The sequence below is a fragment of the Staurois parvus genome, unplaced genomic scaffold, assembly GCF_062004578.1.
Source record: "Staurois parvus isolate SC_StPar_1 unplaced genomic scaffold, SC_StPar_1.0 ptg000849l, whole genome shotgun sequence".
Classification (NCBI taxonomy): domain Eukaryota; kingdom Metazoa; phylum Chordata; class Amphibia; order Anura; family Ranidae; genus Staurois; species Staurois parvus.
Genome location: NW_028318645.1, coordinates 281,887 through 296,111, shown reverse-complemented (window position 1 = coordinate 296,111; position 14,225 = coordinate 281,887). Strand labels below are relative to the sequence as shown.

The 14,225-nt window shown below is 45.5% G+C and overlaps 1 pseudogene; it reads left to right on the top strand.

Annotated features, from left to right (window-relative positions):
* The window catches only part of LOC149443551 (uncharacterized), a 73,725-nt pseudogene that overhangs the window by 16,266 nt on the left and 43,234 nt on the right, over positions 1–14,225 (top strand).

The following is a 14,225-nucleotide window of genomic DNA, read 5'->3' as shown; positions in this document are numbered from 1 at the left end:
TGCAGGGGTCAGGAGTATGTAATGTACAAAACAGAGTATATAGTGCAGGGGTCAGGAGTATGTAATGTACAACATAGAGTATATAGTGCAGGGGTCAGGACTATGTAATGTACAACATAAAGTATATAGTGCAGGGGTCAGGAGTATGTAATGTACAACATAGAGTATATAGTGCGGGGGTCAGGAGTATGTAATGTACAACATAGAGCATATAGTGCAGGGGTCAGGAGTATGTAATGTACAACATAGAGCATATAGTGCAGGGGTCAGGAGTATGTAATGTACAACATAGAGTATATAGTGCAGGGGTCAGGAGTATGTAATGTACAACATAGAGTATATAGTGCAGGGGTCAGGAGTATGTAATGTACAACATAGAGTATATAGTGCAGGGGTCAGGAGGATGTAATGTACAACATAGAGTATGTAGTGCAGGGGTCAGGAGGATGTAATGTACAACATAGAGTATATAGTGCAGTGGTCAGGAGTATGTAATGTACAACATAGAGTATATAGTGCAGGGGTCAGGAGTATGTAATGTACAACATAGAGCATATAGTGCAGGGGTCAGGAGTATGTAATGTACAACATAGAGTATGTAGTGCAGGGGTCAGGAGTATGTAATGTACAACATAGAGTATATAGTGCAGGGGTCAGGAGTATGTAATGTACAAAACAGAGTATATAGTGCAGGGGTCAGGAGTATGTAATGTACAACATAGAGTATGTAGTGCAGGGGTCAGGAGTATGTAATGTACAATATAAATTATATAATCTAATGGTCAGGGCTGATAATATTGTTATTCAGTAATTAAACGGTTGCTTGCCTCCCATCTCCTGAGACTGCACTCAGTGACTTGGGTCTGAGACACTACAGACATATCCCTCCACCCGGCACAGCCAGCAGATAACAGAGAAGGTCCCCTGGAGGAGTCAGGCACAAGGCAGGAGACCCCAATCACATGTCCTGGGTGCCTACATTATGCAATGCTTAGAGGAAAAAACAACATTTTTCTGCCAGCTGAACCCCAGAACCTCCATAAATCCAGTCTAGATACATAAATTGTGTCTGCAGCACAGAGAAGGAAGATTATCCGAGAGAAATCCAGGAATACAGGACGGGGAACACAGCTCAGGAAAGTGACCAGGGGATTACAGGCTGATATCACCCAGTCCCCGCCCTACTCTGGACCAATCAGTGAGCAGTATGGGTGGAGGAATGGATTTAGTGTTCATGACCCACCTGTGCTGATCTCTGTAGGAGTGTCCTCCTCTATAAATGTCCCCGTTATTCCATCCTCCTCCATAGACTGCTGATCATCCCTCACATACGCCTCTTCTTCTTCTGCTTTCACCTCAAATTCTATATCGATTGGATCTCCACTCTAAATCAAGGAAATGAAAGAAAATATCATCTGTAAAATGTAAGGTCACATAAAATATCCACACATTGTCTCTACAAGTCCATGTTCTAGATCAGCAATGAGCAAACTACGGCCCGGCGGACCTTTTAATCCGGCCCGCGGAGCTAGGCTCCTCTCACAGTCCGCCCTGAAGACCGGTGTAGCATGAAAATATGTCTCCTATGAGGATCTGTCCCCCTCGACGTATCTGCGCATGTGCCGGAGATCGCCGATCGGCTGCTAATGCCTGAAACTGGCACATGCGCAGATACGTCGAGGGGGACAGATCCTCATAGGAGACAGATTTTCATGCTACACCGGAACGACGCGGGAACACGGCGAGAGGAACGCGCGGAGCAAAGGTAAGTGAATTGACACAATATGGGGAATGAATTACTATAGAGGGGATGAATTACTATGTGGGATGAATTACTATATGGGGGATGAATTACTATGTGGGATGAATTACTATATGGGGGATGAATTACTATGTGGGATGAATTACTATATGGGGGATGAATTACTATATGGGGGATGAATTACTATGTGGGATGAATTACTATATGGGGGATGAATTACTATATGGGGGATGAATTACTATAGGGGGGATGAATTACTATATGGGGGATGAATTACTATATGGGGGATGAATTACTATGGGGGATGAATTACTATGTGGGGGATGAATTACTATATGGGGGATGAATTACTATATGGGGGATGAATTACTATGGGGGATGAATTACTATGTGGGGGATGAATTACTATAGGGGGGATGAATTACTATGTGGGGGATGAATTACTATGTGGGGGATGAATTACTATGTGGGGGATGAATTACTATATGGGGGATGAATTACTATATGGGGGATGAATTACAATGGGGGATGAATTACTATATGGGGGATGAATTACTATGGGGGATGAATTACTATAGGGGGGATGAATTACTATATGGGGGATGAATTACTATATGGGGGATGAATTACTATGGGGGATTAAATACTATGGGGGATGAATTACTATGGGGGGATGAATTAGTATGGGGGATGAATTACTATGGGGGATGAATTACTATATGGGGGATGAATTACTATATGGGGGATGAATTACTATGGGGGATGAATTACTATATGGGGGATGAATTACTATGTGGGGGATGAATTACTATGTGGGGGATGAATTACTATGTGGGGGATGAATTACTATATGGGGGATGAATTACTATATGGGGGATGAATTACTATGGGGGATGAATTACTATAGGGGGGATGAATTACTATATGGGGGATGAATTACTATATGGGGGATGAATTACTATATGGGGGATGAATTACTATAGGGGGGATGAATTACTATATGGGGGATGAATTACTATATGGGGGATGAATTACTATATGGGGGATGAATTACTATGGGGGATTAAATACTATGGGGGATGAATTACTATAGGGGGATGAATTACTATATGGGGGATGAATTACTATATGGGGGATGAATTACTATATGGGGGATGAATTACTATGGGGGATTAAATACTATGGGGGATGAATTACTATGGGGGGATGAATTACTATGGGGGGATAAATTACTATATGGGGGGATGAATTACTATATGGGGGATGAATTACTATGGGGGATGAATTACTATGGGGGATGAATTACTATGGGGGATGAATTACTATGGGGGATGAATTACTATGGGGGATGAATTACTATAGGGGGGATGAATTACTATATGGGGGATGAATTACTTTATGGGGGATGAATTACTATATGGGGGATGAATTACTATGGGGGATGAATTACTATATGGGGGATGAATTACTATAGGGGGGATGAATTACTATAGGGGGGATGAATTACTATAGGGGGGATGAATTACTATATGGGGGATGAATTACTATATGGGGGATGAATTACTATGGGGGATTAAATACTATGGGGGATGAATTACTATAGGGGGGATGAATTACTATGGGGGGATAAATTACTATATGGGGGGATGAATTACTATATGGGGGATGAATTACTATAAGGGATGAATTACTATGGGGGATGAATTACTAGGGGGATGAATTACTATGGGGGATGAATTACTATGGGGGATGAATTACTATATGGGGGATGAATTACTATGGGGGATGAATTACTATATGGGGGATGAATTACTATGGGGGATTAAATACTATGGGGGATGAATTACTATAGGGGGGATGAATTACTATATGGGGGATGAATTACTATATGGGGGATTAAATACTATGGGGGGATGAATTACTATGGGGGGATGAATTACTATATGGGGGATGATTTACTATATGGGGGATGAATTACTATGGGGGATTAAATACTATGGGGGATGAATTACTATATGGGGGATGAATTACTGTATGGGGGATGATTTACTATATGGGGGATTAATTACTATGCTTACTATGGGGGAATATTACTATACTTACTATGGATGACACATACACATCATTAATCTACTCTTGGTCCGGCCCCCGGGTCCAATATATGAACCCATTGCGGCCCTCAAGTCAAAAAGTTTGCCCACCCCTGTTCTAGATGCTCCGTCCCACCAACCTTGTAATAGTGAGGGATGGTGTGACCTTCCTGTGTGGAATCCTGGGAATTCAGAGGACGGGGACATCTCTCTGGTGGGTTCCTGTAGCTGGATGACTCCACCATGGTGTCCAGATACAGATCTTTCTGTTCCTTTAGAAGCTCCGACTCCTCCATCCCCCCATCCTCCTCCTCCTCCTCCTCCTCTTTTATCTCTTCTTTAACCTCAACTTTAGGATCTCTCAGGTTTCCACTCTGAATATATAATAAAAATGACATCAATGGTAACAATGCAGATAATGTACAGATCCTAATGATACTATCAGTGATTGTTCCTCATCTACCTGATGATGGTGAGGGATGGTGTGACCTTCCTGTGTGGAATCCCGGGAATACAGAGGACGGGGACATCTCTCTGGTGGGTTCCCATGACTGGATCCATCTGTAGGAAACACACACACTGACTGAATCCATTGTTTCTATGTGTTTATCAGATGATGGGGGATCTAGGTGGATCCTCCGTACTGCTCTCTCCTTTACAATAAAGTCTCCTCTTACCCGGTGATGTGAGGGGCGGCTGATTGTCCATCATGACGTCCTTGTAGAGATCCTTGTGTCCTTCTAAATATTGAGGAGTATCATCATCTGCTGGAGATAAAATATGTCACAGTGACATCCTAAGAGCATCAGAAAAAAGTCAGATGGAGGGACATTGGGAGGAGGAGCTGTTAGGTCAATGTGATGTCATAGGATTCTCTGACTCTGGATGGAGGGACATTGGGAGGAGGAGCTGTGAGGTCAGTGTGATGTCATAGGATTCTCTTACTCTGGATGGAGGGACATTGGGAGGAGGAGCTGTGAGGTCAGTGTGATGTCATAGGATTCTCTGACTCTGGATGGAGAGACATTGGGGAGGAGCTGTGATGTCAGTGTGATGTCATAGGATTCTCTGACTCTGGATGGAGGGACATTGGGAGGAGGAGCTGTGAGGTCAGTGTGATGTCATAGGATTCTGACTCCGGATGGAGGGACTTTGGGAGGAGGAGCTGTGAGGTCAGTGTGATGTCATAGGATTCTCTGACTCTGGATGGAGGGACATTAGGAGTAGCCGTGAGGTCATTGTGATGTCATAGGATTCTCTGACTCTGGATGGAGGGACATTGGGAGGAGGAGCTGTGAGGTCGGTGTGATGTCATAGGACATATAGACTCTGGATGGAGGGACATTTGGATGGGGAGATTTGAGGGGTCTTCTATATTAGGCTCCCATGCAAACCAAATCCTTGTTCCTGGGTGTGTCCTACCTCTCCTAAACTGAAGAGTGACCTTTGACCTTTACCATCCAGAAATCTGTCCGGAATCTGTGTTAGTAAGCTGTCATGTGATCAGGTGACGTGCGGAGGAACGGAGTGTAAATAGCAGACAATTGTCTCCAGAGCCCCTAATGGTGGGGATGGATTTGGCGGCGTGCTGGTGCCAAGTTTCCTCCCCCCAGGGTCACTGCAGGTGTTGAGAAAAGCTGTGTAAGAGGATATGGAGGAGATGAGGAGGAGATCCAGGAATCAGGAGAAAGGTCAGGGCAAGCAACAGACGAGCGCATCCAAGAGACCAAGCCGGGGTCACTACACAGAAAATCAATCCAAGGAAACAACAGGCAGGACGAGGAATAGCAAGAAGGAGCTGAGAGACAAATGAGAATATTGCTCAGCCAATGGGAGATGATCTCAGCATGACTTCCATCATGAAGGAGATGAGGGGGAGGAAGTCACTGAAGGTCACCATAGATCCATGGAAATTCAGCTGGTTCAGCAGGGATCGCTCACATTTCCATCCATGTGTGGCCACTGCCGGATAAAAGCCACTCCCCCAGCGGCTGCAGCCAATAGCTTCAGTGCTGATCTGTGTATTCTGAGAGCTTAGGAGTCCCCCCATTGTCAGAATACAAGAGTGCAGCGGGGAGGATTCCCCCATCCACCTCCAATGTGTGGATGGGGGAATCACTTCAGTTTTTATGGTCATCCCGCTGGCTGAACGATAAAACTGAACCATGTAGGCCAGCTTTGGGGGCAAATATATTATCATCAACTCCTCCCCCTGAAGGGGTTCATCTATGTATTACCTCCTCTGCTGCCAGATCCAGGAATGTTTCCTCTCTGCTTCCTCATTCATAGAACGTCCTGCCTGTACCTGACATCACTTCCTGTCTGTACCTGACATCACTTCCTGTCTGTCTTCCATAGAGACTTCCTGTCTGGGTAGAAGTGAGATCCCCACCTTGTGGAGCTCAGAAGAACTGCAGCCCCGAGAAGCGTCTGGTAGTGTGACCCCGGCCTTGTGCTGGGTGTGTATGGACTGTAGATCCTTATAGAGGGGTCACCTCCACTCCCACCAAGGGGGACAGAAATATATGACTGCTCGGGGGAGGGCTTTTGGCCCCTTTGATTTTGCAGTAACATTGATTGCAGATTTAGTCCTGTAGAACATCTGGTATATGGATACAAAGCCCCCCAGCTGGGAGTAAAGGGTGGAAATGGCTGGTGACCCCCAGATTTGGGCAATGATGTCATCACTATAAATGGATAAAACCCGCGCTATGTGTAACAACTCCAAACCTACAAAATCCTTCTAGCGGACTGCTGCTGTAACAAAGGGAAGGATTCCCTGTCATCTAGAAGAGCATTATGTGTCACAGCGCTGTCCTATTGTGTGTGCACAGAAATCATCACAAATACACTACAAATATGTGGAGACATTCAGAGATAAAGAGCTCGGGGCTCCAAATCCTATTCTCTGCACATCCACTGCTTCCACTTTACACCCACTTCATTGGTCTTATGGGGTTTATCAATAAATGAAGGAAACTGAACCGTGTGCAAATCCATCCACAACATAAAGTGCTTTGTGCTCAAGATGCTGCTCCCTGCACTTCCACTGCTTCCACTTTACACCCACTTCATTCATCTCATCAGATTTGCTGCTATAGGAAATCATTTATAATGATGTCCCATCTCGCTGTTTGTAAACACAATTCTGCAGCTAATTGGCCACTAGGATTACTTTTACATGAAAGCCGCCCACCAGCTAATAAACCAGCACTAGAATGATGCCTGTAGCTGCAAGCATCCTCCCGGTATAACCACTCCAAGTCCAGCGACGTTCCAGTACATTGCTGGTCCATGTTGGACATATATGTACCAGCAGAGAACACGGACATACGATGAATCGGGTCTGCGGACCAATATGACTGCAATTCATTCTTTTCTGTAATGTCCATGTTGGGGGTTCGGCCCAATAAGTTTTAATTTCATAAACGGTGATAGAGTTCCATGTGAATTGTGTGACAAGAGCTGAATTTGGGTGTCGCCATGTATTGTGGTGTATAAATTGCCTTGGCCCACAATTGGTACAAATCTTCTGTGAAGAACAGTGGAGGGGCTGAACACTAGTGCTGGCAGTGACCGGGCCGATCCGGCTAACACTGAGTATTGGGGACACTATACAAAGCCGGCACTAGTATAGTTCTGTTCATGATCAATATATTGATCCGTACAAACACTATACTAGTAATGGCGGTGATCAGCGACCTATAGCGTGAGTGCGACAGTGTGCGGCCAATCTAACGCCAGCTGACCCTGGCTGGGAGGGGCTTACTGACCCTGACACTATGTGATGTCACTAGTGGCAGGAATACAGAGATCAGTGAAACATTCTATATACTGACACTGTACTAATGGCACTGGCTGGGTGATAAGGTGTGGTCATGGTTCACTACCTACACGGGATGGGTGATAAGGTGTGGTCATGGTTCCCTACCTACACGGGATGGGGAATAAGGTGTGGTCATGGTTCCCTACCTACACGGGATGGGGAATAAGGTGTGGTCATGGTTCCCTACCTACACGGGATGGGGAATAAGGTGTGGTCATGGTTCCCTACCTGCACTGGATGGGTGATAAGGTGTGGTCATGGTTCCCTACCTACACGGGATGGGTGATAAGGTGTGGTCATGGTTCCCTACCTACACGGGATGGGGAATAAGGTGTGGTCATGGTTCCCTACCTACACGGGATGGGGAATAAGGTGTGGTCATGGTTCCCTACTTACACGGGATGGGGAATAAGGTGTGGTCATGGTTCCCTACCTACACGGGATGGGGAATAAGGTGTGGTCATGGTTCCCTACCTACACGGGATGGGGAATAAGGTGTGGTCATGGTTCCCTACCTGCACTGGATGGGTGATAAGGTGTGGTCATGGTTCCCTACCTACACGGGATGGGGAATAAGGTGTGGTCATGGTTCCCTACCTACACGGGATGGGGAATAAGGTGTGGTCATGGTTCCCTACCTACACGGGATGGGTGATAAGGTGTGGTCATGGTTCCCTACCTACACGGGATGGGGAATAACACTCATGATAAATAATGACACAAACATTATTGATGATATACTGGAGAGGAACTCTAAGGACATGGGGTTGCTAAATACCGAGACCAGAGCTATTAGAGAACAGCTGGAGATGCCAGAATTAGCTATGGAAAGCATGAGTGCTGCTCTGACAGGTCTGTGTGAGATGACAGAGGACATCTATCAGTCAGAGATACGCCAGTAGGAGGAGCTCGAGCGGCAGCGCAATGACGTCATACCCGGCGTCGACGCCATCTTGGTGCACCCGGATATATCCACACATGCAGTACACCCATGCTGTAGTGGAACTAATGCTGTGAAAACATCTACAGATGTGAGTAGATCCAAGTCTTTATATTTTAACAATAAAAGGTTTCACACTATATCGGATTTTCTTACTTCATTGGGGACGAGTTTGGAAGGTTATTGGCCCTCAGAAGCAGGAGAGTTCAGGGGAGACCCCGGTACAGAGGAGGAGAGAGTCCCAACATTACTACTAACAAGGAAGCTTTCCTGTGGAACATTACATTATTACATTACATTGAGTTTATATAGCGCCAAAGGGTTTGCTGAGCGCTGTACAATAGAGGGGGGGACAATACATGAAACATTACAGCAACTACAAACAGCACACGAGGGGTAAGAGGGCCCTACTCTTTTGAGCTTACAATCTAGGAGGGAGGGGGTAGTGGTACAGGAGGAAGTGGCTGTGGGGGATGGAGTGGTAGGAGGAATGAAGGAGAGCAGCAGTTAGGTGAGGGTGGGGTAGGCTTCCCTGAAGAGGTGGGTTTTCCGGGAGCGCCTGAAGGTGGGGAGGGAAGGTGACAGTCTGATGGATTGGGGTAGTGAGTTCCAGAGGATGGGGGAGGACCTGGAGAAGTCTTGCAGACGTGCGTGCGAGGAGGAGACCAGGGAGCAAGATAGAAGGAGGTCCTGTGAAGAGCGAAGGAACAGCAATACTGCAAGGCTCATTGGCCCTGTGGGGCCGGGGCAGGAAGGTGAGGGGGCACCCCAGCCACTGAGGATTGTCACTGATTGGTTGCACACCTGCATGAAGATCATAATTATTATCATGAATTGATTGTTTCCATTAAGGACACTTTATTATTGTGTTGTGCATGCCACACACTATGAAGGGGTTTATGCCCCCATGTAGCATGTATTGAGGGACACAAGGACTATTGCACTTTATAGGCCATCTGGAATATTGGGGTTCTATTTACTTCTATACACTTATGTGTTTCTATCACATCCTTGTAAGAGTTTTCTATATGTGCTCACATCAGTTTATTTGTATTATTCCATTATATTTGTCCATGTGATATTATTGTCTAGCGCTGCACTACCTATATATTCATCTCAGCCCCCCTGACCACATTGTGACCCCTCTGGCTATCACACCTGAGCTGCTAAGCAGCTTCTGACCAACCATTAGGGTGTAGATCCCCCTGGCTGAACTAGGAGGGCGCTACAATGTATAATCTTCTACCTCAAAAGTCCAATTTTACTAGAAATACAAAAAGTATATGTGAGCTAGAAGGAATCACTCTCCTGTGGGAACACTTCAAACATTAGAGCTCCCCCTAGCTGCAGCCTGGTAATGACATTACTAGGAGGTCTGTTCATTTATCTGCTCCATACTTCCCATCTTTATATAATTTAACATAACATAATACAATATAATATAATAGAATATATTATATCTCCTGACATTTAGGGGTCTATTCATAAAAAACATTTGTATAGCAATCCGCTCAGTGACAAAGCATGTACATTCCTTCTGTGTGATGGGGAACAATTTAAAATGAATTTTGACTTAAAATGGAAAATGTTGCCTTTTGTTAGAATTTCTATGAGGAAGATCATATTCTCATCGTTTCCCCGGGTTGAACCATGGGAGTTATTATACCAAATAATAGACAAGGGTCATTTTCAGGTCTCAAGTCCCGCAAGGGACAAACTTCTCCCCAACTGAAGTATTTTGTTCTGTGTATAGAGAAGGAATGGAAGCCGGGACCCCTCAGTGCAGGAACAAGGGGGGGGGGGTGATTACAAACACCAAATAATCCTGTGGTGGTCCCCACATCCTCTAGTCTAGCTGAGATGTCATTGTTCTGCCAATGAGAAGGATGAACAGGATGAAGAGACGCGGTATATGGAAGTATTCTCTACGTTTCTGCAGACACAGGGGCCATTATTCCAAGCTGAGGGATTCTGGGAGGGCTCGGGAATAAATGTCACAATGGAAGAGTTTCTGTCCTCCAATGCAATGAAGACAAGAGAAGTCCCACATCATGGACTATACACTGTGTCACGGATAAAATGCATGCCCGACGACTAGCTAACCAAGGCGTGGTCCACCCATGACTTGCAGTAAAGAGGGAATGAGGGGGACTTTCAGCATATAAGACTGGTCAGGATACCCTTTTCACAGCCCGCACTACCTCTGGCCACCACTATAGGGAGACTCCACTCCAGCTGGCTGACCACACACAGGCAGATATGAATCTTATATACAATCTGGTGCACGCTAAGGATTGAGGAGCAGTCTAGCAATTGGCACACCCTTCTAGGATTCCTCCAGCTATCCTACAAGCTAGAACCCCGGTGTTAATCACTCTTCCACTGTCCACAGACCCCCACATCAGACACACAACACACAGTAGCTTGGCACCACCCAACAGTTTGTCCACAGACTGTTCTACTGGGCCACCACACACACACAGATCTCCGTCTGACAGATCTGCTATGTTACAATCTGTAGGCAATCTGCCAACACACAGTACAATTGCATACAGATTGGCAATGAACTTAGACTGAGCACATAGACTCTACAATACAACAATATCTCCGGAGATATGAGCCCGAGCTTAGTACACAGAAGTCACTTATTCATTTTATGATTTAATATCCCAAAAGTGGGCAGTGTATTAAATATGTACAAAGAAAAAAAAGTTGCAGAAAATACAAAAAGACACACAATTGGCTATTCACAATAAAATAAAAGGGAATAAAAACAGAAATAAAACTTTTACCAAGATTTATCCTGCGACTGGAGCAAGTCAGAGAAAGTGCGCGATTCACCAGTCACATGGAACCGACTCCGTACAAATCACCCCCTCCATATCTCAGGGTCCTCAATTTATTGAAATATGGATGTGGGCTGCACATTAGCCCTTGGCCAATCAACCCTGGGGGGTGTTCCTGTAGTAGCCCAAAGGATGTTCTGGGTTCTGAAGTGCCCAGAGCTGAATGGGCAAGGAATGGTTTGGATCACTTGGTCAGAGATAGAATTTCCGACACCAGTGTGTTAGTCCGAACACAACAGAACCAATCGCTGTTCAGCTGTTGCAATCAGGCACCATATAACTGTTTCCTGTGTTTCTCTGGAATTCCACAGGGGCTACAAATACAGTTTTACATGCAGATATAGCCTACAGTGTGTCCAATCAGAAGGAAGTATTTTCATCTCTCTGCAACAAATATTTTAGCTTTTATGAGAGATGAAATACATTCCTTTGATTTGTGGATATAAATCAAAGCTGACAGACACTTTCAGAGCCTTTTCAAGGTCTCCTGCTGACTCTTGTAGCCGAAATGACTAGGATTCTTTTTCTAGGTTCAAGAAGGTGGCAAACTCTGGCTACATAGGTGACAACATTGTATTGGCATCCAGGTGACACCTCTAGCCTAGAAGCTGCTCTGTCCTTTCAGATGCTAATTGGTGAACATATGTCTCTGACCGAATACTGAACACTTATCTGTAATAACATGGAATGAAACTAGATTCACAATTACATATTTCTACTGATCACCTCACATCTCAGCTACCCAACCCTTACATTTATGTTACGCACTGCTCCAAAAAATGAAAGGAACACTTTGAAAACCCATCAGATCTCAATGAGGAAAAATCTCCTGCTGGATCTCACTACTGACATGGGCTGGGTAATGTGTTAGGAATGTAAGGATGCCCCATTGTTTGATGGAAATGAAAAGGATCGACCTACAGAGAACTGAATTCAAAGGCACCTCAAAAATCAAGAAAAAATGATGCAGCAGGCGAGTCCATTTTAATTGCAGCAACTCAGAATGGTCCTCAGTAGTTTGTATGGCCCCCACATGCTTGCATGCATGCCTGACAATGTTGGGGCATGCTCCTAATGAGACCACGGATGGTGTCCTGGGGGATTTCATCCCAGATCTGGACCAGGGCATCACTGTGCTCCTGGACAGTCTAAAGTGCAACTGGGCGGCTTGGATGAATCTAAACATGACATCCCAGAGGTGTTCTATTGGATTTAGGTCAGGCCAGCATGGGGGCCATTCAGTGGTATTAATTCCTTCATCCTTCAGAAACTGATGCACACTTTTGCCACATGAGGCCGGGTATTGTTGTGCACCAGGAGGAACCAAGGACCCAATGCACCAGGAGGAACCCAGGACCCAATGCACCAGGAGGAACCCAGGACCCACTGCACCAGTGTAGGGTCTGAAAATGGGTCCAAAGATTTCATCCCAATACCTAATGGCAGTCAGGGGGCCATTGTCTAGCCTGTAGAGGTCTGTGCGTCCCTCCATGAATATGCCTCCCCAGACCATCAGTGACCCACCACCAAAACTGTCATTCTGAATGATGTTAAAGGCAGCAGAATGTTCTCCACGGCTTCTCCAGACCCTTTCATGTCTGTCACATGTGCTCAGGGGGAACTTGCTCTCATCTGTGAAAAACACAGGGCACCAGTGGTGGACCTGACAATTCTGGTGTTCAATTGCAAATGTCAATCCAGCTCTATGGTGCTGGGTAGTGAGCACAGGGCCCACTAGAGGATGTTGGGCCCTCAGGCCACCCTCATGAAGTTCCTCCTTGCACAAAGGAGCAGATACGGTTCTGCTGGTGGGTTAAGGAACTTCTACGGCCCTTTCCAGCTCTCCTAGAGTAACTGCCTGTCTCCTGGAATCACCTCCATGCTCTTGTCTCCTGGAATCTCCTCCATGTTCTTGTCTCCTAGAATCTCCTCCATGCTCTTGTCTCCTGGAATCTCCTCCATGCTCTTGTCTCCTGGAATCTCCTCCATGCTCTTGTCTCCTGGAATCTCCTCCATGCCCTTGCTGGGAGACACAGCAAACCTTCTTGCAATGGCAAGTGTTGAAGTGCCATCGTGGAGGAGTTGGACTACCTGTGCAACCTCTGTATGGTCCAGGTATGACCTCATGCTACCAGTAGTGACACTGACCCTAGCCAAAAGAAATACTAGTGAAGAACAGTCAGAAAAGATGAGTAGGGAAAAAAATGTCAGTGGCTTCCACCTGTAAATTCCTGTTTTGAGGGTTGTCTCATTGTTGCCCATCTAGTGCACCTGTTGATAATTTCATTAACACCAAAGCAGCTGAAACTGATTAACAGCCCCCTCTGAGACTTCACTGACCAGATCAATATCTCAGGATTCTCATTGACTTGATGCTAGACTCTGATTAATAAGTCTTTCTTTCATTTTTTGAGCCGTGTATTATGAATGCTAACTCTACAAAGCTGCAGATCTGTGAGAGTTCTTTTCTGGATTCTTCTGTTTATAGATTACTGAGACCTTTACAGTAAGATGTGCATTTCCTCATGTAATGTTCTATTTGTGTGTTTTGTTTTTTATGTTTCACTTCCCTCCACCCATCAACCAATAAGTTTGGAGACCACTGCTCTAGTGGGACCAGGGAAAAGAAAGAAGAGATGCAGCAGAGCACAGCACTGGATCAAGAATAAACTCAGGGTAAACGGATCCACCTTGCATTAGAGTGGAAAGCCAGCTGTGATGACATTTGCGTGCTGCTGCCCAGAATCTCTGGCGAGAAGGG